The sequence below is a fragment of the Rhinoderma darwinii genome, chromosome 5, assembly GCF_050947455.1.
Source record: "Rhinoderma darwinii isolate aRhiDar2 chromosome 5, aRhiDar2.hap1, whole genome shotgun sequence".
In the NCBI taxonomy this organism is placed as follows: Eukaryota; Metazoa; Chordata; class Amphibia; order Anura; family Rhinodermatidae; genus Rhinoderma; species Rhinoderma darwinii.
In genome coordinates this window covers 223,239,264-223,265,769 of record NC_134691.1, presented here as the reverse complement: position 1 = coordinate 223,265,769, position 26,506 = coordinate 223,239,264, and positions in this window count along the sequence as shown.

Genomic DNA, 26,506 nt, shown 5'->3' with positions numbered 1-26,506 from the left:
CAACCTGCACTTGCAACTCCTTTGCCACATCCTGCACCGGTGTCTGAGCGCACTGCGTGACAATTTCGTTGATGCCAGAAATTGGCGCTGCACCGCTGGGGTTCTGTTCGGGGCGGGTTTGGACTGGGTTGGACTCTGATTCGGTGCCTAGGACTCTAATGGCCATCTTTTTAAAGTCTAGGAATGAGCTGTCAGGGTTCTGCAGTGCTAAGATTCTCAATTGCGTCTTTGTAGCTTCTTTCCTTGCTCCTTCAACAAATTGATCCCTCAGGGTTCTGTCTGTATTCAGCACTTCATGTGGATCCACTTGTTTAATAGCATGCATTGCTTCCTGCAAACTGAGGGCAAAATTACGTAACGACTCACCAGGCTGTTGCTTCGTGCCAAAGAACCGCATCTTTAGTTCAGAGATAGTCCGGGTATCAAAGGTAGTGCTCAGCCGCTCAAAAATCCGTTCCACTGTCCGTTTTCCAGTGTGAGGCCAGGTCTTCACCTCCCTCAAGGCTGCTCCTCCTAACTGACCGATCAGCATTTCCAGTTTTTGCTCTACGGTAACCGCGTACAGCCGGAACATTGGTTGCATCTTCTCCTTGAAGTCTCTCAGGCTGTTTGCATCTCCATTATAGTTGGGGAGCCAGGGCGCTCCAAAATAATACAGCATCGTTATTGGCATTGCGTGCGCTGTGCTGGGGGTCCCACTGCTGCCAGGCAGTTCATGATCTCCCTCCATCGACATCTTATCAGAGACCTTCCGGTCGTGCTGTCTTTACTTAACAACAGTCTGTCCCTGCAGACAATACACAGCAAGAAAAAAGTGCAGTCATCCACTTACTGTCACACACACAGAGCGATCTCACAGTCCTGCGCTCTCCAAGCCAATCGCGGCTTCATTTACAAGATGGCTGTCGCAGGACCACCTATTTAAGGTCACACCTCGTGGTACATCCTGTTCGTGACGCCAATTTGTGGTAACGCGGGCGCCGAGTCGCGGTGGGCGGGGCTCTCTGAGCTGAAGTTGGTATTCGCGCCCTTTGGTCACGGTGGCGCACTTTCTCTCTGCCGGGCCTCGGGCCGCAGAACCAGTGAAATAAGTGGTGCTTGTAGGATACACTGTTCTCTATCCCCTGGGATGTTATGTGGTGTACCCCAAAATAAGGATGTTCCAGGAGGCAGGGTTCAATAAACTTTCACAGTAGTTTTACTGGGCACAATATGCTTGGTGGTTACTTTTGTTACAGAGGCAATGTCTTTAAGTAGTATAAACATATCACAGGGTATTGCAAATGGTGGTACCTGCTTCACCTCCCTGACTCTGTCTGTAATTCCTCCAAGTGTGCTGTGAGTTCTGCTCCTCTTTCTTCTCTATACTGTGCTGGAAGGTGTGCTGTTGACTGTCCCAATCCAGTTGCACTATCACAGAGGAATGGTGTCCCTTGGGGATTCTAGGCTGTGTGCAAGCTCCTTGCTTTGCTCTAGGCACTCTCAGTAGTGTCCAAGCTCCTTGTATGACTTCTGTACCACAGGCAACACACACTGACCTGCACTCCTTTCACTTCCACATGGCTGTTGCTGATCCTCTCACAGAATTCCGCTCAGTTCCACATGTCTGCTGCAGCATCTCCCTGAATCCAACTTTAGACACTGACTTGTCTGCTCTCCTCTGCCTGCACGCTGCTGCACACTTCTCCTCACTTCTGCACTGCGTTGCTCCACACACTGCACTGGGTGAGGTTTGTTCCTGTGTCCCCAGCTAGCTACACCCCTCCCCTCTCTCTGGAGAATACATCTTAAAGGTGAAGCAGCCCATTTATGTTTCTGCTGAGTCATATAGGGAAGTGAATTCAGTACCAACCATGATTACAGAATAAAGTACATTAAAAACTGCATACTAAAGCAACAGTACAATGACAGTAAATAAACAGCAATTTTCCTGGGTATCACACAATCTTCTGTCTTCGAAAAATCTTAGCCCCGACACACCTGAACGTGCCCAAAAGCTGTTTTTCTTTAAGGGATGCCACTGGATAGACCTCTGTTCACCTGAAGAATTATACAGCACCAATTAAAGTAAACGAATCATCCATCAAAGCTGCGTACTCAGAGGGAAATTTTAACAAAATTGAACAACTCAATTATTATCAAGCAGAATTCAAGATTCCTTTACGAATCTTGATTTTTCAAACCACCCACAAATAATCGGTGGAATGAAAAATTGCAGTAGAGGATCTAATGGACATTTCCATCATTATGATCCTCGCAGTGAGGAAAGCACAAATGCTACCAAATGACAGCTCTCGTGAGAGCCATGTGCTAGGCAGCAATGCCTTGTCTAAATGCAAATGTCAATTTCCACTGCATTTTATTTCTGTTTGTTCACGCTGTCAATTGATTTGTGATGATAATTTGCCAGTGTAAACAGGCTTTAAGTAGTAAGAATAATTTAGTAATTACTGCAGTCGCGTAGCTATAGGGGTCGCAGCGGTCGCATTTGCGACCGGGCCCCAAAGCCTGGAGGGCCCAAAGGGCCCCCGTTGTCGCATGGCGCGCTAATGCTAATTCTTTATGTGCCGTTATGCCAACACTTCCTGGTTATGGGCAGGGCTCCTTTAGACGTCACAGTCACATGGTACACTCAGTGTACCATGTGACCGTGACGTCACGCGAGGATCGTTCCAGCCAGTGTGGAAGAGCCGGTACGGAAGAGCATGGAAGACTCCAGGTGAGCTGCAGAGGGGGCCCGCAATGTGTGTGTTGTATTGTGCTTTCTGTGTTTGCGGTGGAGAGAGGAGGGGTTTAAATGTTGCAAAATACTATACATTACAAACAGTGGGTCGCAACCTCCTGAGGGGTCATCTGAAGACCTACCGAGGTCCGGGTTCCTCATGACACACGTACAGTTCAATTTAATGCTAGAGCAAGGAGCTGAGGGCTCCTTGTTCCAGCAGTCACTGTGCCGTGTGTCATTAGCGGCTCGGCGCAGAGAAGCGCGATTTAGTCATGTCATCGCACCTGTCTGTGCTGAGTCACTCATAGCACAGGGCAAAGGAGGAGAATTATCGTTGTGGGAACAGGGATAGGTAAGTAATTTTATTATTTTTCTATTATGCACATATGGGGGCATTATACTGTATGGGGGGGCTGATATCATGGCAGCTATGGGGGCACTACACTGTGGGGGGCAGCTATGGGTGGCATTATACAGGGCTGATATGGTGGCATTATGCTGTGGTGGCATCCTTAGGGGCTTTATACTGTGTGGGGGCAGCTGTGGGGGACATTATACTGTGTGGGGGAAGCTAAGGCAGGCATTATACTGTGGGGGCAGTATACTGTGTGGGGGGCAGCAATGAGGGCCATTATACTGTATGGGGCAGCTATGAGGGGCATTATACTCTATGGGGATGCTATGGGGCTGTATGGGGCTGCTATGGGGGCATTTATGGGGGCATTATACTGTGTTGGGCAGCTATGAGGGCCATTATACTGTATGGGGTCAGCTGGGGGGCATTATACTGTGTGGGGCAGCTATGGGGGGCAATATACTGTATGGGGGCAGCTATGGGGGGCATTTTACTGTATGGGGCAACTATGGGGAGCATTGTACTGTGTGGGGACAGCTATGGGGGGCATTATACTGTGTGGGGGCAGCTATGGGTGCATTATACTGTGTAGGGGGCAGCTATGGGGGGCATTATGCTGTGTGGGAGGCAGCTATAGGGGGCATTATACTGTGTGGGGGACAGCTATGAGAGCATTACACTGTATGAGGGCAGCTATGGGAGCATTATACTGTATGAGTGCACCTATGGGGGTATTATACTGTTTGTGGGCAGCTATGGGGAACATTACACTGTATGGGGCAGCTACGGGGAGAATTCTACTGTGTGGGGGTGGCTATGGGGGGCATTATACTGTGTGGCTGGGCATAGGCACAGGCAGGGGTCTTGTGGTGTTGGGAAGGTGTAGGGGGCCCAAGCTGAATTCTTGCACCAGGGCCCATGAGCCTTTAGCTACGCCCCTGAATTACTGGTGGCTTTTATCACAATTTTTGTAGCTGCAAAGAAGTTTGGAATAAAGGAAAAAAAGGTCTAGAAAATCTGTGTTAATAAAAAGGCATGTTTAACTTACCTTGCCTCGTATCAGCGGCAGATCCCCACTGGTGACTGCAGTTCTGATTCCAGTCAGCGGCCACATCACATGTTCTTGACTACATGGCAGCTTAACCCACCCCTCCTCGCTTCAGCGATGTCCCCTGGCTTGCGAACACAGCTCTCTGATCCAGCTGAGCCTGGAAGCCCGTTTAAAGAAGGATCCAGCTAACATCACTTGCCTGTAAATTGAGGTAATTCCTTTTGTATTGTTCCTGCGTATGATCCTAAGCCTCATCTTGGCCTTGCGTCTTGTGATTTTGCTCCCATCTTGCTTCTTTGGATTTGTTGCCTGGTATCTGTTGTTCTACTGTTGATTCTGATCCTGGTCTATCCTTTGAATACATACTTGTCTAGTACTCTGACTTGTTGCATCCTGACCACTGTTCTTTTTATGACGCTTGGCTCTGTTCCTGACTGTGGTTCATCTTTTCTCAGCACACCTGCTGCCAATCGGTGACTACACCTGGGGGGGGGGGGGAACCTGTAGATTGCGAGGATTCCGCATCCCAGATTCATGCGGCCGTGGCTATTCTGGCTCCAGCCACTGACTGCAAGAGGAAGCCTGGCTCAAACCCCTTCTCACTCAAGTGATGTCCCCTAGGTTACTGACCGCATCTGTTTACCATGGAGACCGACGGTTTATTTAAAAAGGAATTCAGCAGACATCCCTGTCCTGTATATTGAGATACATCCTTGTATTTTTCTTTAATCCTGACTCTGACTCCAACCTTGTTTCTGGATTCTGGTCCTGTCTTGCCCCTTTGAATTTGTTGCCTGGTAGTCTTTTTTCTTGGTTCTGCTCCCTGGCCCATCCTCTGACTACCTCTACATCTCTTACTTTGGCTTGTCACATCCTGGTGACGACCTTTAAATCCGTTCCTGACTACGCATTAGCTTCCCTCAGCATATCTGTTGCCATTCGGTGACTGCTCCTTGGATCACTACCTGGGAGTCTGACCGGTAAAGAACATACCTCCTTGTGGGGAGTAATGGTGAAAAACTGGGAGATTATTTAGACTCCACATCTTAGATCAGACTGTGCCCAACCGATTGCGTCTCAAAGGATCCACTTTTCTGGTGAGAAATGTAACAGCATGCAATTATACACTTTTACAGTATTAAGGATGAGGCAGGCTTCTGTTGCCTGTAGACTGGAAATTTTTCCCAGATTTCCAACGTTTGTTGTGATGCTGATCTTTAAAAGGGCATTTATAAAGATATCTGCAATGATGGAGGTACTTTTCCATGTGGAAAAAACATTTCTATGTTTACAAATATCATTCCTGTACAACTCTGCAAGGGGCAAATTCAGTCTCAGTGCCCTGGTCAGCATGAGCTGTAAATATGACCCTGGAGGGGGCCCAACACTAAACCTTGTAGAACCCTAAATGAGAGGAAGTAGAGCCAGTAAAAGTCACAGATAGGTCAGAGAGATAGGAGGAAAGCCAGCATAGGACAGTTTCCTTTAAGGACTGAGCCTGTTTTGGCCTTAAAGACGAAGAAGAGTTTTTAAAATCTGAGATGTGTCAGTTTATGTGGTAATAACTTTAGAATGCTATTACCTATCCAAACAATTCTGACATTGTTTTTTCATGACAAATTGTACTTTATGTCAGGGGTAAAATTTGGTCGATAAATTCACTGCTTATTTGTGAAAAACACAAAAATGTTGAGAAAATTGCAAAAAAGTTACAATTTTTCTACATTTTAATGTGTCTGCTTGTAAGACGGATAGCAATACCACAGAAAATAGTTACTAGTTAACATTTCCAATATGTTTACTTTAGATTGGCATCATTTTTTTGTACATGCTTTTATTTTTCTAGGACATTGCAAGGCTAAGAACTTTAGCAGCAATTTCTCATATTTTCAAGAAAATTTCGAAAGCCTTTTATAGAGTCCAGTTCAGTTCTGAAGTAGCTTTGATGGGCCTATATTTTAGGAGCCCACATAAATCAACCCATTTAAAAAACTGCGCCCATCAAAGTACTCAAAACAGCATTTAGAAAGTTTCTTAACCCTTTAAGAATTGAAGCAAAGTGGAGGTTTTTTATTGCAGAAATGCAATTTTAATCAATTTTTTTCTGTAACACAGAAGGTTTTACCAGAGAAATGCAACTCAAAATTTACTGCCCAGATTCTGCAGTTTTTAGAAATAGCCCACACGTGGCTCTAGTGTGATAATGGACTGAAACACTGGCCTCAGGAGCAAAGGAGCGCCTAGTGGATTTCGGGGCATTCTTTTTATTAGACTATATTTTAGGCACCATGTCATGTTAGAAGAGGTCTTGTGGTACCAAAACAAAGGAAACACCTCAAAAAAGATCCCATTTTGGAAACTACACCCCTCAAGGAATTCATCTAGGTGTGTAGTGAGCATTTTGACCCCACAGGTGTTCTATAGATTTTATTAGAATTGGGTATTGAAAATGAAAAATATATTTTTTTCCCAATAAGTCGTAGCTTCTGCTCAACCTTTTTCATTTTCTCATCAAATAAATAAGAAAAAGCACCCTAACATTTGTAAAGCAATTTCTCCAGAGTAGGTAAATACCCCATATGTGGTCATAAAGTGCAGTTTGGGCACATGGCAGGGCTCAGAAGGGAAGGTGCGCCATTTGGCATTTTGAGAACAGATTCTGATGGATTGGTTTCTTGGCACCATGTCGCTTTTGCAAAGCCCCTAAGGTACCAGTACAGTAGAAGCTCCCCAAAAGTGACTCCGTTTGGCAAACTACACCGCGTTCCAAATTATTATGCAAATGTTATTTTTCGCTGATTTTCCTAAATAGTCGATGCCAATGACAGCCATCAACCGTTGGAGTATAATGCGAATTTTATTGAACAAATCTCCTATTGATAACACATTTTTTTTTAGAAGTAAAAAACCCAAAATGCACTTTTTAAAATTATTATGCACAACAGAGATCAAAACATTTTAAAGGTTGTAAAGAGAACTAAAATGGTAATTTGTTGAATTTGCAGCATCAGGAGGTCATATTTACGGAAATCAAAAGCTCTTTCAATCAAAAAAACTTAACAGGCCAAGTTACATGTTAACATAGGACCCCTTCCTTGATATCACCTTCACAATTCTTGCATCCATTGAATTTGTGAGTATTTGGACAGTTTCTGCTTGAATATCTTTGCAGGATGTCAGAATAACCTCCCAGAGCTTTTGTTTTGATGTGAACTGCCTCCCACCCTCATAGATATTTTGCTTGAGGATGCTCCAAAGGTTCTCAATAGGGTTGAGGTCAGGGGAACATGGGGGCCGCACCATGAGTTTCTCTCCTTTTATGCCCATAGCAGCCAATGACACAGAGTTATTCTTTGCAGCATGAGATGGTGCATTGTCATGCAGGAAGATAATTTTGCAACGGAAGGCACGGTTCTTCTTTTTGTACCACGGAAGAAAGTGGTCAGTCATAAACTCTAAGTACTTTGCACAGGTCATTTTCACACCGTCAGGGACCCTAAAGTGGCCTACCAACTCTCTCCCCATGATTCCAGCCCAAAAAATGACTCCGCCAACTCCTTGCTGACGTCGCAACCTTGTTGGGACATGGTGGCCATTGACCAACCATCCACTACTCCATCCATCTGGACCATCCAGGCTTGCACGGCACTCATCAGTAAACAACACGGTTTGAAAATTAGTCTTCATGTATTTCTGAGCCCACTGCAATCGTTTCTGCTTGTGAGCATTGTTTAAGGGTGGCCGAATAATAGCTTTATGCACACTTGCAAACCTCTGGAGGATCCTACAACTTGAGGATCGCGGGACTCCAGAGGCACCAGTGGCTTCAAATACCTGTTTGCTGCTTTGCAATGGAATTTTAGCAGCTGCTCTCCTAATCCTATTAATTTGTCTGGCAGAAACCTTCCTCATTATGCCTTTATGTGAACGAACCCGTCTGTGCTCTGAATCAGCCACAAATCTTTTCACAGTACGATGATCACGCTTAAGTTTTCTTGAAATATCCAATGTTTTCATACCTTGTCCAAGGTATTGCACTATTTCACGCTTTTCGGCAGCAGAGAGATCCTTTTTCTTTCCCATATTGCTTGAAACCTGTGGCCTGCTTAATGATGTGGAACGTCCTTCTTAAGTAGTTTTCCGTTGATTGGGCACACCTGGCAAACTAATTATCACAGGTGTCTGAGATTGATTACAATGATCCAAAGAGCCCTAAGACACATTACCATCCATTAGTTTAATTGAAAAACGAATAATTAAATGTTTATGACACTTAAATCCAATGTGCATAATTATTTGGAACACGGTGTAGAATTGGGCCATGAAAATGTAAATCTACATTTGTTAACGCAATCATGGGCCAAAATATATTAGACGGAAATTTGTAATGGGTATGTCAACCGATATCCGCCCTCCAGTGATTTATCCAGTTTCCAAATCATAGGTAAGGGGAGATTCACACGAGCGTTGCGTTTTTGCGCGCGCAAACAACGCAGCGTTTTGCGAGCGCAAAAACCATTTGACAGCTGCGTGTGTCATGCGTGTCTGATGCGCGGCTGCGTGATTTTCGCGCAGCCGGCATCATAGAGATGAGGCTTGTCGACGCCCGTCACTGTCCAAGGTGCTGAAAGAGCTAACTCTTTCAGCACCCTCGACAGTGAATGCCGAACACAACAGCGAAAAACCTGTAACAAAAAAAAAGATAAAGTTCCTACTTACCGAGAACTTCCCGGCCGTTGCCTTGGTGACGCGCCTCTCTTGACATCGGGCCCCACCTCCCTGGATGACGCGGCAGTCCAAGTGACCGCTGCAGCCTGTGATTGGCTGCAGCCTGTGCTTGGCCTGTGATTGGCTGGAGCTGTCACTTGAACTGAAGTGTCATCCCGGGAGGTCGGACTGCAGGAAGGAGACAGGAGTAATCGGTAAGTTAGAACTTCGGTTTTTTTTACAGGTTCATGTATTTTGGGATCGCAAGTCACTGTCCATGGTGCTGAAACAGTTTAACTCTTTCAGCACCATGCACAGTGAATCTCTCCCGACGTCGCGTACCGATAATTTTTTTGCCGGGATCGGCCAAAACGAGTTTGGCCGAACCCGGTGAAGTTCGGTACGCTTGTCCGGCTTCGCTCATCGCAAAGACACTCCGTTTGGATGTTCGGAAACAGAAAAGCACGTGGTGCTTTTCGGTTTTCATTCATCCTTTTCACTGCTGTTGCGCGAATCACGCTCGTCCCACGGAAGTGCTTCCGTGTGGTGCGCGTGATTTTCACGCACCCATTGACTTCAATGGGTGCGTGATGCGCGAAATACGCAGAGTTATTGAACCTGTCGCGCTTTTTGCGCAGCAGACAAACGCTGCGCAAAAAGCACGGACTGTCTGTACTGCCCCATAGACTTGTATTGGTCCATGCGTGCCGCGTGAAAACCACGCGGCCCGCACGGACCGAATACACGCTCGTGTGAATCCCCCCTAATAGATATATATATCTGAGAGAAAAGATGACATAAGAGACCATGCTTGTATGCTCAAAATCTTTCTCTGCTCTTTATTGATCCAAACAAGTATATAAGTATAATGACAGGAAAGGTGTAGGCTTTGGTTTCAGCCAATCATCTACAATATGATAATGACTCTGATTCAGCCAATGAGAATATTTCAATGCATTATAATAATTCTTCACCTTCCAAGCCCCAGGTGGCCTGAACCTTGTTCCATGGGAAGACACACATTTCAGATACACAAGTTAATTTGTCTCTACTACTTATCTCACCAGAGAATGGAGACTACAGATAAGTTTAAATCATTTAAACAGAGCGCTTCTTCCAGGGCTGAATCCCCTCCCTCTGTTAAACAATGTCATTGTCCATTCGACCAAGGCTATTTGATCTGCTCCTTACAAGAGTAATAAAACATTCAATTCAAGAACACATAGCATGATATGGCTTCAGGACATCTGCTGACATTTACTTTTTACTTATTAATCTCAAGATGGCTCCTTCGGGCCAAAAGATGGATTCCAACGATCCAAAATGGACGCCTACCATACAAGATGGAGTCCATGCAAAATGTTATCTTTTAAACATATTCTAATCACTTTCACAAAATTTTTCCAATAATATGTCGTTTTAGCTCAACAATTTTCATTTTTACAAGGAATACAGGGGAAAGGACACCCCAAAATTTGTCACGCAATTTCTCCCGAAACTACATTTTGGAAACTACATCCCTTAAGGATTTCATCTAGAAGTGTAGTAATCATTTTAACCCCACAAGTGTTTTGCAAAAATTAGTACACAATAGATGTTGCAGATTGAAAATTGCCATTTTTCCACAGATATGCCATTTCAATGCCCAATGTGTTGTGTCCAGCTTATACCACTGGAGACACACACCCCATAAATTGTTAAGCGGTGTTAGGAAACGTCCGTCTCTTAAGGGTATGTTCACACGGCTTATTTTCGGCCATTTTTCCGAAGCAGAACACCTACAAACATCTGCCCATTGATTTCAATGGGAAATAGAGCGTTCTGTTCCGACGGGGCGTTTTTTTACGCGGCCATTTTTAAAAACGGTCGCGTAATAAACGCCCACGAAATAGAAGTGCATGTCACTTCTTGAGCCATTTTTGGAGCCGTTTTTCTTTGACTCTATAGAAAAATAGCTCCAAAAACGTCCGTAAAAAACACAGTGAAAAACGTGAGTTGCTAAAAAAATGGCTGAAAATCTGGAGCCGTTTTCACTTTAACATACCCTTAAAGAGGCTCTGTCACCAGATTTTGCAGCCCCTATCTGCTATTGCAGCAGATCGGCGCTGCAATGTAAATTACAGTAACGTTTTTATTTTTTAAAAACGAGCATTTTTGGCCAAGTTATGACCATTTTCGTATTTATGCAAATGAGGCTTGCAAAAGTACAACTGGGCGTGTTGAAAAGTAAAAGTACAACTGGGCGTGTATTATGTGCGTACATCGGGGCGTGTTTACTACTATTACTAGCTGGGCGTTGTGTATAGAAGTGTCATCCACTTCTCTTCACAACGCCCAGCTTCTGGCAGTGCAGCACTGTGACGTCACTCACAGGTCCTGCATCGTGTCGGCACCAGAGGCTACACTTGATTCTGCAGCAGCATCAGCATTTGCAGGTAAGTAGCTACATCGACTTACCTGCAAACGCCGATGCTGCTGCAGAATCATCTGTAGCCTCTGGTGCCGACACGATGCAGGACCTGTGAGTGACGTCACAGTGCTGCACTGCCAGAAGCTGGGCGTTGTGAAGAGAAGTGGATGACACTTCTATACACAACGCCCAGCTAGTAATAGTAGTAAACACGCCCCGATGTACGCACATAATACACGCCCAGTTGTACTTTTACTTTTCAACACGCCCAGTTGTACTTTTGCAAGCCTCATTTGCATAAATACGAAAATGGTCATAACTTGGCCAAAAATGCTCGTTTTTTAAAAATAAAAACGTTACTGTAATCTACATTGCAGCGCCTATCTGCTGCAATAGCAGATAGGGGTTGCAAAATCTGGTGACAGAGCCTCTTTAAGGTTACCATTACTTCCAGTCTAGCTTCTGGGTGATTCTGGTTTTAGTTGTTGAGCCTATTCCACTTCTCTGTCTTTCTTCCTATCAGATCGAAGGGTGGAGTATTTAAATCTGGGTTGATACTATTTTCCCTGGTCTCCATGTGTTTGATCAAGCTACTGACTATACCCTGTACCTTTGACTATTTGCAAATCTCTGGATTACACTTTGCTTACTGATTTAAACTTTCTGCTATCCCTGATATCCAATAGCTTTGTGATTTGGACTTTCTGTTTACCCTTGCGCTGTCTTGTTATCTGCTCTGGTATCGGCTGCATTGCACCTCTTATCCAACACCGAATGCTGTTAAAAAAAACCTGGGTTGTATGCTGAGAAGTCCTACGTGCCTTGCGGCAGGCTCTGGCAATAACCATAGGGTAGCCTTAGATTCTGTGAGTTGTGACGGATTTGGGGTTGCAGATTTATTTGCACGCTCATTCCTGACAGTCTCCAGCAGCCTTTGGAGAATCGCTCACATAGCAACTCCATAAACGTTCACCCTGTAAATTGCTCAACCAGTGATTCCCTAACAAGCGGGTTCTCCAGAGTACACTAACATCCCATATGTGGTTATAAACTGCTGTCTGGCCCCCTGCCACTCAAAGAAGGCCTGCCATTTTTCTTTTGGAACGCAGATTTTGCTTGGTAGTAGTTTTGTTTGGGGTTTTATTGGTATTTCAGCTTATAAGGTGGGGGTATATGTAATCTGTGCGGGGTACATCAGGGTATATGTAAGCTGGGCGGAGTACATCAAGGAATAATAGGATAATGTAATAATGGGGTGAATGAATAATAAAATTAATAACCCATGGATTGGTGTGGTACGCTTTAAACCAATCCTTTACGCACATGCCGGGTTTTTTTTTAATTTTACAAAATATCTGCGCTCCACTATTGCCTAATCTTTGACTTCTTCACTAGCCCTATAAGAATCACAAGGCCCCAATGTTTCCTCATCTCTGCTGCATCTATGTGGTCCACCAGTGGGGTCTAGCAAATGATGATGTGGGGTTTTTAGTGAATAACTACTGTACCTAAAAAAAAAAATCTGGGCCGTCATTTAGCATCATTTTGCATCATTGCGTTTTGAGAGTCATAAAGTTTTATTTTTCCGTTGACGGAGCTGTGTGAGGGCTTGTTTTTTGTGGAATGAGCTGCAATTTTTATTGGTTCCATTTTGGTGTACATGCGAGTTTGTGCTTATCACTATTTATTCAATTTTTTGGGGGACGAGGAAACCAAAAAACAGCAATTCTAGCACTGTTTTGTTTTTTATTTTTTACAGTTTTCACCATGCAGTATACACAACATGTTAACTTTATTCTGTGGGTCGATACAGCGATACCAAATTTGTATAGGTTTTTTTATGTTTTACTTCTTTCATACTATAAAAATACCCCTTTCTAAAAAAAAAAAAATCATGTTTTAGTGTTGCCATTTTCCGACAGCAATATCTTTTTTATTTTTTAGTTCATATCGATGTGGGAGGGCTTGTTTTTTTTGTGGGTACCATTTTTGGGTACTTGCGACTTTTTGATAATCTTTTATTCCATTTTTTTGAGACAAGATGACCAAAATTAGAAATACTATCATTGTTTTTTATTTAATATTTTTACGGTGTTCACCGTGCGGTAAAACTAACATGACATTTTTATAGTTCAGGCTGCTCTGAACGCAACGATACCTATTATGCATAGTTTTTTTGGGTGTTTTTTTTCATTTTTATTCACTTATAAAGGACTTGATCAGTGAAACAGGGCGATTATTGTTTTTATTACTTAAAACGTTTTATTTATTTATTTTTCTTAAACATTTGTTTTTTACTTTTTTTTTTTTTTACACTTACTTGGGGACTTGAAAATCTGATCTTCTGATCCCCGGTACAATAAACTTCACTACTTATGTAGTGCAGTGTATTGTAACTGTCATTCTTCACCTTACAGTTAAGCCTATTAGGTCCTGCCTCGGCTACCATGCCTGGCCGACCAGGAAACTGTTGCTAGGCTTCCTGGTTGCCATAGCAACTATCGAAACCCTGCCGCATTTAAGGGGTTAAACAGTGGCGATCGGCGGTTACTGTGATCGCAGCATTTGCAGCGGGATGTCAGCTGTATATTACAGATGACACCTACTGAAGATGAGGCGAGCACAGTTCCTGTGCCCGCTTCAGCTTCAGGACTTGTCTGGTATGTCGGATTACAGTAACTTACTTGCAATACCGACGTACCAGACACGTCGTTTTGAGGGAATGGGTTAATCTTTTAAGGTGATCTACAATGGCAAATGTGGCAGTGCCAAATGTGGTGGATCTAGAAGGATTAAAAGTGTGTATTGACCATTGGATTTGGCCAACAAGAGATCATAAGATACTTTGGTAAATCAGATTGTGAGGAGTCCATCAGAGAATTAGTAGAGAGATAATCAGTAGGGTAAAAACAAAGGGGAGGGGGGGTGGAGAGTCCGACAGATCTTGTTGAGCATACAACGTCTTGAAGCTGGCCAGCATCAGAACCTACTGTAGTGTGGCCCACTCGGAGGTAAAGAGGACCCAGGCGCAAGGAGTGATAAGTAAATGGTGTGGTCTCATTTGGGGTCTGGAATTTTTTTTTGCTTTGATCTGTATTAGGGAGTCTGGTCTGAGGTCTCCATTTGTTTACTGGGTACTGACTTCTCCATTTATTTAGGAGTCTGTTCTGTGGTCTGAATTAATTTAGAGGCTTGGTCTGGAGACTTATTTATTTGGGGGCCTGGGGTCTAAATTAATTTTGGGGTCTGGTGTCTGTATATACTTAGGGGTTTGGCCTATGATCATATTTATTTAGGTGTCTGGTCTGGGGTCTGTATAAATTTGGGGGTCTGGCTTGGGGTTTGTATAAATAGGTCTGGGGTTTAATGCCCTCCCGGCCACCATCCTACATTTTCTACTTACAGTATTTGGCTGAACGTCTGTGTGGTGCCATTGTTTTTTTCACCTCCCATAGATTTTATTCCTGAAACAGCCCTTGGGAGCACACAAAGGGGAGACAATCAGCAGAGCCTGCAAGAGTGAAGAGCACACCAACGTGTACCACAGTATGGGAAAAGCCTGACATGTGTGAGTACTGCTGGCTTCGGTTCTAAGCACCTGCGTCTCTCCACCTTAGCCTCCACATCTCATTAGATAAGGAGAGGATGGAGGACTGGCCACCGAGTTGGACAGAGTTGGAGAATGGCGGTCACAAATAGGCAGCTCAGGGTGCCCAAGTAAAATTTTTGGGTGCGCACGTGGAGGTACATAATGACCATACCAGACAAGTATACACCAGATGTTTTACTAGTCTAGAAGCAAATAGATGGTTAGACAAGGCAAAAGTTAGCAGGGGTAGAAGGGACAAGAGTGGGCATCTTACATATTTATGTAAGTAGAAAATTCTTACTCTATTATATGTTCAAATAATGGGGGAGGTGCATGATGGAATAAGGGGATATAATTTTGGGAAGAGTATGATAGAATTTCTAGAGGTATGTCATCACCCTTGTCCTTAAAAAAGAAAGCATGGTCGTGGGCACTCAGATCAGTGGCAGGTACTTGGACTACAGATCCAAGAAGGGAGATAAACGTTTGAAATAAGCACTTGTTGGGACCCCTTTCCCTAGCCATACTAGGATGCTGCCCATACAGAAAGAAAATCCCAGTGCTGACATATTTTAGTTACTTTTACTTCGAAGTGAATGAATCTAAAGGGTTGACTTGTGTCTGAATGCATCCATATGCTGAAAGTGGAAGCCTTTGGGCAGCGCTGGCTCCCCTCCCCTTGCGTTCTGAAGAGCCCGGGCCTGAGCACTTCTTCTCTGCTCCAGTGGTGGCGCTGCACTGAAACTGACACAAGACGTGTCACGTGACATTACAATGCAATGTCTGTCAAACTCAGTGCAGCGCCAGGGCCAAAGCAGAGAAGGTGAGTGAAAACCAACCACCGCTCACTCCCTGGGCCTCCAGGCACCAAGGCATTATTTACACTCCTTGGGGGGCACTATACTGTGTGGGGGTCACTAAAGGGGACATTATACAGTGGAGGAGGGCAACAAGGGGTATTACACTGTGTGGGGACACAAAAGGGGGTATTATACTGCATGATGGGCACAAAAGGGGGCAATATATTGTGTGGGGAGCACACAATGGGGTATTATACTGTGTGGGGCATTATTGGGGCATTATGTTGTGTGTGGGGCATAAAGGAGCATTATACTGTGTGTGGGGCACTAAAGGGGGCATTATACTTTGGGGGACAGCTATGGGGACATTATACTGTGTGGGGGCACTAATGGTGTTATTATACTGTGTGTTGCTCACTAAAGGGGACATTATACTGTGGAGGGGGGAAATAAGGGGCATTATACTGTATGGGCAGTAAAGGAGGCATTATGCTGTGTGGGGTCACTAAAGGGGGCATTATACTGTGTGGGGACAGCTGTGGGGCATTATACTCTGTGGGGGGGGGCAGTTATTTGGCATTATACTGTATGGGGGCTCTAAATGGGCATTATATTGTATGGAGGGCACTATTGGGGCATTAAACTATGTGTGGGGCAATATACTGTGTGAGAGGCACTAAAAGAAGCATTATACTGTGTGGAGGCACTAAAAAGGGCATTATACTGTGTGGGGTCACTAAAGGGAGCATTATACTGTGTGGGGGAAGCTATGGTTGCATTATACTGTATGGAGGCGTTTTGGGACATTATACTGTATGGAGGGCACTAAAGGGGAATTATACTGTGTGGGGGCAATATACTGTGTAGGGGCACTTAGGATACATTATACTATGTGGGGGCACTAAAGGGGGCACTATATTGTCTGGGGCACTATAAAGGGCATTATACTGTGTGGGGGCAGTAAAAAGGGCATTATACTATGTGTGGGCATTATACTTTTATATGTGCCATTTTTTTTTATGGGTGGCGCCGAAAGAAAATTTCGTACAGTGCACCATCTATCCTAACCTGGCTCTGACCAAGTTTTTATGTAAAGCATTAGTACAAAATAATTAAGAAAAATGTTGAAACTAGTGTCTCAAAATGCTTATCATAAAAAGTACTAATGTTCCATTCACACACTGGAAGAATTGTCTATCCTTCTCCCATCCAAAAAATGTATACAAGAAAGAATAAAAGATATAACATGTGGCTATACAGCCAAAATGAAGAGAAAGCAAAACCCATTGGCAGATTAGTTATTGTTAACCATCGTCCTTTACATTAATAATTACTGTGGCTATGGCCAGCTTTACTATTATATCTGCGGTTATATTTGTAACATTGTTTGAAACATGTATGCAATGTTAAATACTTTTGTGTCAAAAAAGACAAAAGTATTGTAGGTATGATACCTTTTTGGCTAACCATAAAAGTTCTATATGCAAGCTTTCAGATCACACAGGCCCCTTCTTCAGGCAGTTTACAAAAAGTAATGTCTTCGAAAAAAAGCACAACATTTAGATGTTACACAAAGACAATTAGTACATGAGGTGATACATCATTAACCCTTTCCCAACATCCGCCGTATATATACGGCGCTGTCGGGAGGTGCTTCCCGCAAAGCGCCGTATAGGGACGGCGCAGTGATGGTGCGGGCTCAGAAGCAGAGCCGGCACCATCACCGCGGGGTGACAGCTGTATTATACAGCTGGCACCCTCCTGTAACTACCAGGACCGGAGCTATTCTCCGATCCGGCAGATTAACCCCTCAGATGCTGCGCTCAATAGAGCGCAGCATCTGATAGGTTTTCACCCGACTGGCAACCCAGTGATGCAATCGCTGGGCTGCTGTGGCAATCGGACGCCAGAAAATGGCGTCCGAGTCTGCCTTGTACGGGAGCCGATGAGGACCCGCCTGCGGCGTGTCCTCATAGGCTTGCTGTCAGTGAATAACTGACAGCGCTAATACACTGCACTACGTATGTATGACACCGGCCTGCGCATAACAGATCGCTTCACATCGTAACACACATCTATGGAGAATTGTATTATTTACTCCATTATTATACCCTCTTATTATGCCCTGATGTTCTCCGCACAGATTACATATACCCTGATGTTCTCCGCACAGATTACATATACCCTGATGTACTCCGCACAGATTACATATACCCTGATGTACTCCGCACAGCTTACATATACCCTGATGTACTCCGCACAGATTACATATACCCTGATGTTCTCCGCACAGATTACATATGCCACCACATTATAAACGGAAATACCAGCAAAACCCCAAACAGAACTATTACCAAGCAAAATCCATGCTCAAAATGGCGGTCTTTCCCTTCTTAGCCCTACAGTGTGCCCAAACAGCAATTTATGGCCACAAGTAAGGCATTACCATACTCGAGAAAACCCGCTTAACAATTTATGAGGTAAGATTCTCTAGGAGCACAACATCTTGTGCGGTGAATGGGCAGATCAGTGGAGAAATTGCAATTTTCACTTTGCACAATCCACTGCGTATTCATTTCTGAAAAACACATGTGGAGTCTAAATTCTCACTACACCCCTTGATAAATGCCTTTAGGTGTGTAGTTTCTAAAACGGGGTCACTTTTGTTTGGTACATCAGTGGTTTTGCAAATGCAACATGCTGTCCATTCCAGCAAAATCTACGCTCCAAAAGATAAATACCGCTCCTTTTCTTCTGAATGCTCCCATATACATAAACAGCTGATTATAACCACATATGGGGTGTTACCGTACTTGGGAGAAATTACTTTACAAATGTTGGGGGGCTTTTTCTTCTTTATTCCTTGTAATAATGAAAAATGTTGATCTAAAACTACATCTTGTTGGAAAAAAAAAATATTTTTCATTTTCATGGCTTAATTCTAATTAATTCAGCAAAAAACCTTTGGGATCAAAATTTTCACTATACCCCTAGATGATTCCTCAGGGGGTGCAGTTTCCCAAATGGAGTCACTTTTGGGGTGTTTCCACTGTGCTAGTACTACAGGGGCTCAGCAAATGTGACATGGCGCCCAGAAACCATTCCAAAATACAAATGGTGCTAGTTCCATTCTGAGCCCTACCGTGTGTCCAAACAGATGTTTGTGACCACATGTGGGGTATTGTTTTACTCGAGAGAAGTTGCTTTACAAATTTTATGGTGCCTTTTCTCCTTCAGTCCTTGTGGAAATGAAAAAAAAAATACCTGAACCTACATTTTCTTTGAAAAAATGTAGATTTTCATTTTTACGGCCTACTTCCAATAAGTTCTGTAAAACACCTGTGGGGTCAAACTGCTCACTGTACCCCTAGATAATTTCCTCATGGGGTGTAGTTTCCAAAATGGGTTCACTTGTTGGGGGTTTCCACTGTTTTAGTTCCACAAGATCTGTTCAAATCTGACATGGTGCCTAAAATATATTCTAATAAAAAGGAGGCCCAAAATCCACCAGGTGCTCCTTTGCTTCTGAGGCCGGTGCTTCAGTCCAGTAGCACACTAAAGCCACATGTGGGATATTTCCTAAAACTGCAGAACCTGGGCAATAAATATTGAGTTGCATTTATTGGGTAAAACATTCTGTGGTACAAACAAAATTGATTCAAAATGAATTTCTGGGAAAAAATAATGAACTTTGTAAATTTCACCTCTACTTTGCCTTAATTCCTGCGCAATGTCTAAAGGGTTAAGAAACTTTCTAAATGCTGTTTTGAATACTTTGAGGGGTGCAGTTTTGAAAATGGGGTGACTTATTGGGGGTTTCTAATATCTAAGGACCTCAAAGCCACTTCACAACTGAACTGGCCCCTGTAAAAATAGCATTTTGAAATTTTCTTAAAAATGTGACAAATTGCTGCTAAAGTTCTAAGCCTTGTAACGTCCTAGAAAAATAAAATGGTGTTCAAAAAGCGATACCAATCTAAAGTAGACATATGGGGGATGTTAGTTAGCAACATTTTTGTGTGGTATAACTGCCCATCTTACAAGCAGATACATTAAAATTGAGAAAAATGCTAATTTTTGCAATTTTTCGCTAAATTTTGGTGTTTTTCACAATTAAATACTGAATGTATCGGGCAAATTTTGCCAGTAACATAAAGTCCAATGTGTCACAAGAAAACAATCTCAGAATGGCTTGGATAGGTAAAAGCATTCCGGAGTTATTAGCACATAAAGTGAAACATGTCAGATTTGAAAAATGAGGCTCTGTCAGGAAGGTCAAAAGTGGCCAAAGAGGGAAGGGGTTAAGATAAGCCAGGGCATGCCCTGAAGGTATCACATGGATTTTCAATTAGAAATCTTCAAAAATAATTCTGTAGTATGTGGGAGATGGCAATCTGCCACACATGTACTTTTTGATGCAGCTTCTAATGCAGTTTTTTTGTTTTTCTCGGTCAAAAGCAGGAGTGGATTTAGAAAGAATTAAAAGTGTAAAAGATAGTCTAAGGCCCCATGCACACGACCGTGTTCGGTCCGTGATATACGGTCCGCATGTCGGCTGCATGTCCCGGACCGAACACAGTGCAGGGAGTCGGGCTCCTAGCATCACACTTATCTATGACGATAGGGGTCACTGCCTGTCCGCGGAACTACTGTCCCGTACTGTAATCATGTTTTAGTGTGTGACAGTAGTTACGTGGATAGGCAGTGACACCTAGCGTCATAGATAAGTATGATGCTAGGAGCCCGGCTCCCTGTACTTTGTACGGTCCGGGACAAGCGGCCGACATGCGGACCGTATATCACGGACCGAACACGGTCGTGTGCATCAGGCCTTAGGCCTCATGCACACGACCGTAAAAACTCCCGTTATTACGGGTCATAATTACGACCCGTAATAACGGGCTCATAGACTTCTATTGGCGACGGGTGCCTTCCCGTTTTCTCATGGGAAGGTGCCCGTGCCGTTGAAAAAGATAGAACATGTCCTATTTCAGGCCGTAATAACGGCACGGACAGTCCATAGAAGTCTATGGAGCTCTCGTAATGACGGGTGGCTACATGTGTGCACCCGTCATTACGGCAGCGTTGCTAAGCGACGTCAGTAAATAGTCACTGTCCAGGGAGCTGAAAGAGTTAACTGATCGGCAGTAACTCTTTCAGCACCCTGAACAGTGACTACCGATCAGTATAAACCTGTAAAAAATAAAAATAAAAGACGTTCATACTTACCGAGAACTTCCTGCTTCCTCCAGTCCGGTCTCCCGCCCGTTGCCTTGGTGACGCGTCCCTCTCGACATCCGGCCCGACGTCCTGGATAACGTTTCAGGCCATGTGACCGCTGCAGCCAATCACAGGTCAATCACAGGCTGCAGCGGTCACATGGACTGCCGCGTCATCCAGGGATGTCGGGCTGGATGTGAAGAGAGGGACGCGTCACCAAGACAACGGCCGGGTAAGTATGAATTTCTTTAACTTTTATTACAGAAAGGGCTGTCCCTTCTCTCTATCCTGCACTGATAGAGAGAAGGGGCTGCCGATTAGTGCAGTGCTATTTTGCCGCCAAAAACGTGCCCGTAAATACGGGTGACACCGGACCCATATTTACGTGCACGGGTTCGTAAATACTGGTGCAAAACGGGTCGAATACGTGTGACACCGGACCCGTATTTACGGGTGGGAAAAAAATACGGTCTGAGTCTTAGGCTGGATTCACACGACCATGTTACGTCCGTAATGGACGGACGTATTTCGGCCGGACGTCCCGGACCGAACACACTGCAGGGAGCCGGGCTCCTAGCATCATAGTTATGTACGATGCTAGGAGTCCCTGCCTCTCCGTGAAACTACTGTTCCGTACTGAAAACATGATTTTCAATTGTGTGGGGATTTGATTTGTGTAGGTGCAGTAGATATGTCATGGACTTCAAGGGCCCAGAATCTGTTGCAATATTAGGACCCATCCACTACAGGGTACAAGAAGTCCAGGAATTGACAAACCCATCAGAAATCATAGGAGATCCACAAATAATCCTTTAGTCCCTATTGATGATATGGTTTTAGTGCGTAAAACGTATAATACCCTTTATGGAGATAAACAAATGTTTATGTAACTAATTTAGTCGAAGGGGGGGGGTCAAATTACATCAGAACAACGTTTGTGTGTGATCATACATGTGTGTCGCAGTAATTGGTAGGCAAGTGTAAGAAGAATAAGTTTAGGGTTACACAATTCCACCCTCTAGTCACAGTAAAATCTGATCACAACTTTAATGTTTCCCTATCGGGAAAAAAATAGCAACAGACGAAAAAAAAATTGTCTCTTGTTAATTTTTCAATATTAGACAATAATTGCAACTTTACTGCAATTTTAACCCTAGCCTTACAGTATGAATTAAAGGATAGGTTTGCCATAGTAGAAATCTTAGAGGCAGAATGGAGACAGTTATGTAATGAATCTAGCTACATACATGTTAGAGATCTTCATTTTTCTGCTTCCCTGTTTATTATTAAAATGAACAGCATAACTATATATAGTAAAATAATATTTGTTCCATAAGTTTTAAAAGGTAACTATCCTTAAAAAAAATTCACAATCCCTCCTTATGGTTGTATATAGCTGCTGCTATGTTGTATCTGGCTGGTTAGGAAAAATGTGGAGTGGGGATCCGCACAATGTTTATTCCATAAAAAAAAAAAAAAATTGATGTGGGGTCATTTTTGATAACCAGCCAGATACAACATCGCAGCAGCAGGATAGCATTACCAAGGTGGGAAGGGCCACTATTTTTGGCCTTTCCCAGCCTAATAATACAGGCCTGCGGCCGCCCCAGTGCCCGGTCATAACTACAGATGGTCAGGTACTGTCTGTTGGACCCTGTATCTAAGCCTACCACATGTTAGGCTTAGATACAGGGCCCCAGCAGACAGTAATCTTATACAGTATAGGACTATGACTTATGACTAAGTATATCACACATGGGCCCTGCATCTAAGCCCATGCGTGTATCAAGGCAGGCTTAGATACAGGACCCCAGCAGGCAATAATGATGTTACACTTACCCAGCGGATGTCCCGACACCATCCCGCACCGTGACGTCATGCACGGCGCACAATGTCATGACGCGAGAGGACTTCCGCTGCGCTCGGGAAGGAGGGTAAATATAGTGGTGTTTCTATAGTGACAGGGGCCTGTGTATTATATGCCAACTGTTCCTTCAATGGCACAAAGCTATGCAAACACATATATATATATATATATATATATATATTTATTTTTTTATTTAGATATTCACATACATGATACTTTATACATATCGTGGTGCTCACACAGCATTTATTAATTTAACCCATGCCACACATATGCCACTCGCGCATTAGACAAATGTAGTTTACACACCACGCAGATTAGACATACACTGCACATATGTCACATTCATTAGAACATACTGCACACATGCCACTCACACATTAGACACATGCCTTACACAATCACTCTCTTACTGGTCATGCTGCACACACAAACATTTCACACACATATACGCACACATATATAAAAAATACACAGAACACTTACACACATATACACATTCTGCACACACATTACACACATATACGCAGTACACACTCATACACATTACACAGACATATATACATTCTGCACACACATTACACACATCATACACCCACATACACAACACACAAATCACACACATACACACATTACACACACAATGATACAGAGAGACAGTAATATGTAGCCTCCCTTGTCTAATATTTACTGTTTTATACTAGAGGAATTTTTTGTTGACTGAGAAAGATTCTGAACTTTTGCAAAGAGTCTGAAGGCAGGGAAGGGGAAACTACAGGTTCTTGGACAATGCGATAATGGGCACTTTCACCTAATCAGATATATTACAAAATTGCATAGATTTCCATGTACTACTGATCAGAGATGAGTGAATTTCTTAAAATTATTTTCGGTCCAATCCAACACCTGATTCGATACGGTCCAAATTAATTTGCCTTAAAAAGAAAGTGCCCTGATAACTCGTGACTGACTCTGATGTCTTTTAGGACCACATCCAAGTTAAATATAACCCCTTTAAAGCTCTTTAATGCCAAGCCAGCATGTAATGTTTTTTTTTATGTCTTATGGCGTTTGCACAATAAAATACGTTTTGTAAAAAATCATTCACTTTTTATGTTACCTTATTCTAAGAGCCAGAACGTTTATATTTTTCCATCAATAAAGCCGTGCGATGACTTATTTTTTGCGTAATGAACTGTAGTTTCAATCATTACCATTTTTAGGTACATGCGACTTTTTGATCTCTTTTTATTCCATTTTTTGGGAGGAAAAGTGACCAAACAATTGTGATTGTGGTACGGTTTATTATTATTTTCTTTTACGGCGTTCACCGTGCGGGATAAATAATGAAATAATTTTTTAGTTCAGGCCGTTACGGACGCGGCGATGCCAATTATGTATAGTTTATTTGTTTATTTATCTATATTTATTAATAATAAAGGACTCATAAGGGAAAAAGGGGGATTTTTACTTTTATTACTTTTAAAACCTTTATTTTCTTATTTTTACACATCTTTTTTTAACTTTTTTTTAACTTTATTACTTTGTCCCACTAGGGGACTTGAGGGCAGGAGGCCCTGATCGCTATTCTAATACACTGCACTACATGCGTAGTGCAGTGTATTAGAGCTGTCAGCTACTCACTGACAGCAAGCATAGTGGGTCCTGACTTTGTCAGGACCCACTAGGCTTCCGTCTATGGCATAGCCGGACGCCACTGTTTGGTGTCCGGTCGCCATAGTCACCATCGCCGGCCGCTATTGTGTAGCAGGCCGGCAATTGTAGCTTAACCCCAAAAAAGGCGCTCTCTCTATTGAACGCGGCTTTTAAGGGGTTAATCAGCGGGGACACAGCGACCTGTCCCCGCTGTAGGAGCTGCTGTATGAGACAGCAGCTGTCACAGCTTCTGTATGTGTCGGGAGGACGGCCGAAACGGCCGTTACTCCCGGGACGTACTATTAGGTCATGGAGAGCAAACGATACAGCTACCATGACCTAATAGTACGTCCAGGAGCGGGAAGGGGTTAATAAATCAGTTGATCTACTGAATTGGATGAATGTAGAATTGGTCCAAGCTAAATTAAATAAAATAAATGTGCACAAGGCCCCGGGTCTAGATGGGTTACACCCTAGAGTTCTTAAAGAACTTAGTTTAGTTATTTCTGTCCCTCTCTTCATAGTATTTAGAGATTCTATAGTGACTGGTATAGTGCCAAGGGACTGGCACAGGGCAAATGTGGTGCCTATTTTCAAAAAGGGCTCTAGGTCTTCCCCAGGTAATTATAGACCAGTAAGCTTAACATCCATTGTGGGGAAAATGTTTGAGGGGCTATTGAGGTACTATATACAGAATTATGTGACAAAAAATTGTGTTATTAGTGACAACAAGCACGGTTTTATTAAGGACAGAAGTTGTCAAACCAACCTGATTTGTTTTTATGAAGAGGTGAGCAGAAGCCTAGACAGAGGGGCCGCTGTGGATTTAGTGTTTTTGGACTTTGCAAAGGCATTTGACACTGCCCCTCATAGACGTCTAATGGGTAAATTAAGGACTATAGGTTTAGAAAGTATCGTTTGTAGTTGGATTGAGAATTGGCTCAAGGACCGTATCCAGAGAGTTGTGGTAAATGATTCCTACTCTGTATGGTCCCCGGTTATATGTGGTGTACCACAGGGTTCAGTGCTGGGACCACTATTATTTAACATATTTATTAATGATATAGGGGATGGGATTAATAGCACTATTTCTATTTTTGCAGACGTCACAAAGCTATGTAGTAATGTTCAGTCTATGGAAGATGTTCGTGAATTGCAAGCGGATTTAAACAAACTAAGTGTTTGGGCGTCCACTTGGCAAATGAAGTTTAATGTAGATAAATGTAAAGTTATGCACCTGGGTACGAACAACCTGCATGCATCATATGTCCCAAGGGGAGCTACACTGGGGGAGTCACTTGTTGAGAAGGATCTGGGTGTACGTGTAGATCATAAACTAAATAACAGCATGCAATGTCAATCAGCTGCTTCAAAGCCTCATCTAGAATATGCAGTTCAGTTCTGGGCTCCAGTTCATAGAAAGAATGCCCTGGAATTAGAAAAAATACAAAGAAGAGCAACGAAGCTAATAAGGGGCAATGGAGAATCTAAGTTATGAGGAAAGATTAAAAGAACTAAACCTATTTAGCCTTGAAAAAGTAAGACTAAGGGGGGGACCTGATTAACTTATATAAATATATTAATGGCACATGCAAAAAATATGGTGAAATTCTGTTCCATGTAAAACCGCCTCAAAAAACAAGGGGGCACTCCCTCCGTCTGGAAAAAGAAAGGTTCACCCTGCAGAGGCGACAAGCGCTCTTTACTGTGAGAACTATGAATCTATGGAATAGTCTACCGCAGTAGATCGCTTTAAAAAAGGCTTAGATAATTTCCTAGAACAAAAAAATATTAGCTCCTATGTGTAGAAAATTTTTACTTCCCTTTTCCCATCCCTTGGTTGAACTTGATGGACATGTGTCTTTTTTCAACCATACGAACTATGAAACTATGTAACTATGTCTTTTAACTGGTCTTCTATATATACGGTTGTACAGTTTACATGTCCATACAAATTAAAATGAGCAGCTTTCTTATCACACATAAAGACGCTTTTTACTGTTACATTACCTGATTTCCCTTAGGACATGCAGTACTGTCCCAAGACAGTGGCAGCAATTAGTAGAAGATTTTTATATTTCACTTAGCCACTATGACAGATTATAATATGATATCACAATCATTTT